This window comes from Etheostoma spectabile, chromosome 13 (assembly GCF_008692095.1).
Source record: "Etheostoma spectabile isolate EspeVRDwgs_2016 chromosome 13, UIUC_Espe_1.0, whole genome shotgun sequence".
NCBI lineage: Eukaryota > Metazoa > Chordata > Actinopteri > Perciformes > Percidae > Etheostoma > Etheostoma spectabile.
In genome coordinates, this window is record NC_045745.1 from 13,497,776 (window position 1) to 13,502,996 (window position 5,221).

General features: G+C 37.0%; 1 long non-coding RNA gene across 1 annotated transcript in view; it reads left to right on the top strand.

Annotated features, from left to right (window-relative positions):
- LOC116700799 (uncharacterized) overlaps positions 1-2,743 on the top strand; it is a 17,691-nt gene extending 14,948 nt beyond the window's left edge. The window contains exon 3 of the long non-coding RNA XR_004334737.1: positions 2,687-2,743. This is a non-coding gene — a long non-coding RNA (uncharacterized LOC116700799). The remainder of the gene's footprint in view (positions 1-2,686) is intronic.
- Positions 2,744-5,221: the final 2,478 nt, after the last annotated feature.

The window sequence follows — 5,221 nt, forward strand, 5'->3', positions numbered from 1 at the left end:
ATAAAGTATTTCTGATTCTGATTCTGATTCTGAAATGTAGTTATTTGGTAATACTTTCAGGCTTGTTTTAAAGAAGAACATGTCCCATGTCCCAAGAACAGAGTGATCTTCTTCATAAGATAATTGTCGTGATGTCTTAGTTACAGTTAATGAACTGCACTGTGTACATATGGACGCTGCTGTATGTAGAATACCAAACACTAGCCGATTAGTTGATTGATGAAGAAGAGCTGGCATGTGTTGCAGCACTTTGAAAACATCTGTCAAATCAGTGTGCAGGTGGAACACAGTACAGTACCTGCCCTGGACTTCACATCCTAGCAGCTGTTGTGGATGACTGATGGAAATGTAAATCACTCCTTAATCTAGTCCAAAACACACTCTACCTTTATGGCATAATGGCCTTAAAGGGATAGTTTGGATCTTTTGAAGTGGGGTTGTATGAAGTACTTGGATGTTGGCTGTGGATGGAAAAAATCTCTGTGAAATTGCGTGCCATGTCTGGGGAACTGATTAATGGTCTCCTAACAAGCGCTCCAAGGAGGCTCTGCCATTCCCATCACCCAGGAATTCAGTGTAAATGAGGGAGTCAAGGGTAAAAGTGAACTTTTCAATTAGGCTTGTTCATAATGGCCCTTACTGAAGCCTGGATTTTTTTTGCTGCACACAGATTCAAACGTACTTTTCTCACAATTGGCCAGACTCATGCATTTACGGTAAGTTGTAGCTCTGCTATACTGCTATACTGCTCCCAAGGCATTGCAAGTCACTATATTTTTAACCAATTGTTGAAGAGAGAGCGCCATCTAGTGGGCTCAGAAAATAAAGACGCGGGTTCAAGAAGCTTCATTTGGCCGTCACTAGTGTTTGGCTCTAACAACGGCCAAGACGATGGGGAGAGTTAAACCCAAGGCATCAAAACATTGAAGTGTTTTTAGTTTCTAATCTTTGCGTGGCCTAAACAGACATTTATCCTCATTGGGTCCGATACAGTAAAACAGATCAACATGATGTCAAACATTGAACAACAGGGTTTGAAACTTGAAGACATTCCTGCTCCTTTGTTCCATTATATGGCTCTCAGGGACAAACTGTCCTTCCTGAGAGGCTGAATGAGTCAATCTGTAAACTGAGAAGCAAAAGGACCATGTTCTGCTTATGTTCAGTGGGAATATGTAACTAGTAGTGCATTTATTTAAGGACTGTACACTGTACTGTACTAAAGTACAAATTTTGACATACCTAATCTTTACGTAGCATTTCCTTTTGCTTCTACTTTATACTTCTACTCCACTACATTAGGAAATGGAGATATTTGACTTTTTATTCCACTAAATTTATTCGAGACTTATAATTTTTACATAGCAAATGTATGATAGGCCTATATGAAATGATGCAGTAGCTTGTTATACTACTATTGGACATTAAAATGCATGTATTGTGATAAAAACAGAATACTATAATATAATACTACTACTGTTGAACTGTCTGCGTGAGTTTTACTAGACTTAATGACACAACGGCAAATACAATCAGCAAGCGTTTTAAGTTTGACTTAAATTCAAATTAAATGTCCCTTGAACATCTAATTTTGCTGTGCCATCTGCCCTAAGTAATGTAAGTAATTATAAAGCAGATGTTGAAGAAATCAATATGTAACCCTGTGTCTCATCAATATGTCTGCTAACCCTGCCCTCTAGTGGTCACAGCACAGACTTCAGGAAATGGATCAAATGTTAGCGTCCACTGAAGACGCTTCCTTTTCTTCCACACTGTGGAGCTCGGGCTCCCAGTGATCCTGGAGAAAATGGAATTAATTAGACAGAGTGTTTGAAGATAGTGGCCTGTGACATCAGCCTGATTAATGTAACCCAGCAATCAGCTGGCACACCTGCTTTTATAAGCTGTGGTGTCCACCTGCTCCTGATAATGGTTTTTGAGCAAAACTGAAAGCTTGACACAGCAAAAAGGCCTTTTTAACTCTAGGGTAGGCTAAGTACAGTTGAGACACTTTTTTTGCGTTTTGAGTTTTCATACAAAAATAGATACTGAAAAGAATTGAATTTCCATGACATGCCACATGACATTTCATTAGCTTGTAGACTAAGATATTATCAATCAATAATACCCATAAGTAGTTTATATTTTTCACAATTAGCAAATAAAAATAAAGTGCTTTTTGCGCTTTTCTCAACTGTACCACATACGAGTACAGTTGAGACAGTACCATGGTACAGTTGAGACGCACATTTTTAATGATGTAAGCGTAACTTATTGTTCATTGCAAATATAATAAAGACAAATAAAGAAAATAACAATTGGGCAACATGTTTGTTTATTCATCCATTTAAATTCATTCATTTTATTTAAGTTAGCACTGGTTTAAATGTATAAAACCGGAACAAGATATCAAGATATTATAAATACATTAATAATACACAGTTTAAATATCACAAATATCAAATTTTTATTTAAATTTGCGTCGTATGCTGGCTAATAGCGACATTTAACCTGTTATCATAATACTGAACAACTAAACAGCGTGTAACATTATAGAACTCTATTGCGGAGACAGTTGATACAGATGTGTCTCAACTGTCCCCCACTGGCCACCTTGCACATTTCTCTAGATTTTGACGTGATTTTTAGATGACCTTGCATGACTAAATACCATGAAATATGCCAGTTTTAGGGCACAGAATAACGTCTGTGATGATACCAGTTACTTTTAACAGTCACATAAGGGTAAGGGCGAGTCCTTTCCATAATACATGAGGATAGTGTGGGAAGGTTTGGTCTGGCTGCATTTTGGAGATACCTTCTGTGCATTTAAAAAGGGTTGTTTAATTCCGATTCTGGTTGCCCCATATAAAACAGAATAGTTGATTGTAGTTTCTTACTTGTTGTGGCTGTACTATCTTTGAAATAGATAGTATTTCAAAGATAACGGATTCCTAGACAGTACGGGGATAACATATTTGACTCTGACACAAAGCGTAAGGGCTTTCCCCTCTTAGTGGGAATTATGAGAATTTCCATCGGGATGGGATTTTGAATAATAATCACTCCATGTCAGCTGGCTTTTACAACAATTTTCTTAGCCACATGGAGGTTTAAAAAAATAAATAAAAAAAATAATTGAAAAATACATTCAAAAGGCTAATGACAATCAGTGGGTTTCACAAGCACCAGGGTTACACAAGCTCCAACATACTGTATTGTTGGCACTGCAACAACAAGTGGTTGACTTGTCGTCAGGCGCCTTACTCTGAAATTACATGTGATTACACTCTGCTGTGTGCATCTATATCACTAGGCAGTACATTCAGTACACTGTGTATTACCTACTTACCAAAGGACATATTCACATGTCATTTCTCATGAATGCTACATGATAATTTACTATTTACTGTGTGCTGTACTGCTTGATTGTGTGGAAGATAAGGTGCTTTATTTATATCTTTAAAGAGTGTATATGTGTGCGTGTGTGTCATTATCCACTCATTTCTTTCTTCAGTGTTTCATGCTGTTTCTTATAATGTATGTATTTTGTCAACACTTGTATCAAAATAGGTTGAAAGAATGTGCCATGAATTGAAAAGTCTTCCCAGTCAGTGTCCTTTTCTTGGCAATACATGTTTATCACAGAAAATAAGGTAAGGTCGTTGATTTTCAAGTAGAAAAAATGTAACTTGTACCATTTTTCTACAAGGGTTGAATGATAAGGCTAATGTTATTGTCTCTCATATCTTTGACAAGCTTTGTTCCTACTGAAGACGTAAATCTTTTAAATTGGCTCACAAATACGCAGGGAATTAATCAAATAAAGTGTTCTGTACTAAATAGGTGTTTGTTCTCCCTGCCAGCTCCTGGCTGCAAGTACAAAGGAGGAGGAGCAACACATGCAGTGGCACACACACATAACCTTCCCTAAACCTTAAAGGACCAGACCAGCAGTAAGAAGCAGGTGTCCGATGTCTTCAAATGAATTCTAATGGCATGATGAAAAGAAGAGAACCCAGTGGATGTCCAAAGAAGTACAAAATATATCTATAGAGGTTCAATGTGTAAAATAGTTGCATGTAAGGTGATACTGAGATTACGTTGTAATCTAGTTTCAGACATCCTCCAGTGGTTATATTATATCAGAAACAACCCCAACACAGGGAGAAAGACATTATTGGGCTGGAAGACACCAAGTTATCACCAGGCACGTCTCATTTTTCTAGAGACAAACGTGCCAAAATATGAACGATTTAAAAGAAGCTATAATCCCAGAACTTTAAAAGTACACAGCCATCCCAGTAGCTCTGTGAGTTGTTTTTTTAAAGTCGCTAGATGAAAAGTTAAGGAGTCATCAAAGTAACAATTCTTCCTGAAGGGGACATATGTAATCCATTTCAAGGCAATTCATCCAGTAGCCGTTTAGGCACTTCACTGAAAAACTCAAATGTGAACCTCATGTGAATCTCACTAATAAATAGTTTAATATGTGAGAAACCTTATCTCATTTCTCCCAACCACAACCAGCAAACTGATCCTAAGTGTCTTGGCTTGAGGATCACTGAAGATGTTTCAGTTTGCATTTTTTAGATTGCATAAACGTCAGAATCAAACTAAGGGATGGATCTGATGCTTTTCTTTATTTTTCTTGTTGTCAACAAGTCTCATGAAAAGACCAAAACACACAATTTTAATTTGTTTTTATTTTTGTCTATGTAGCCAAAGCCTGGTGTATTTTATATCAGACTAAATTAATATTATAGCTAAATCAATTGGATTTTCTGCATAATGATCTCCATTATGATGAAGATAGGGATTTGTCATTGATTTTGAATCAAACCACATACACCTAATATTTCCTGGAAAATGCAAAATTTACTCTGAGCAAAGTTTGGTTAGAATTGGAGAGCCCAGCTGCTTTAGAAAATCCTGCCTAAAATCTTTTTATTTTTTGTGTGTGACAGATTGTTCAGATTTGCCATTTGGTAGAAAACAATGGGTTGGGGAAGACGGCCAATTATAAATACAAAATATCACCAATCTTATTTTCCCAACTCATAGACAGCTTGAGCCCTGGACCTCCAGCGTTTAATATTTCCATGGCATTTTACTTTCAGTACCAGCGTATTAGTTTGATTAATATCCAATGGCAGATCATTAATCTCCCTGTTGAAACAGTAACGGGCGGTGGAGAAAAGGAGAGTCAGAGACAAAGTGA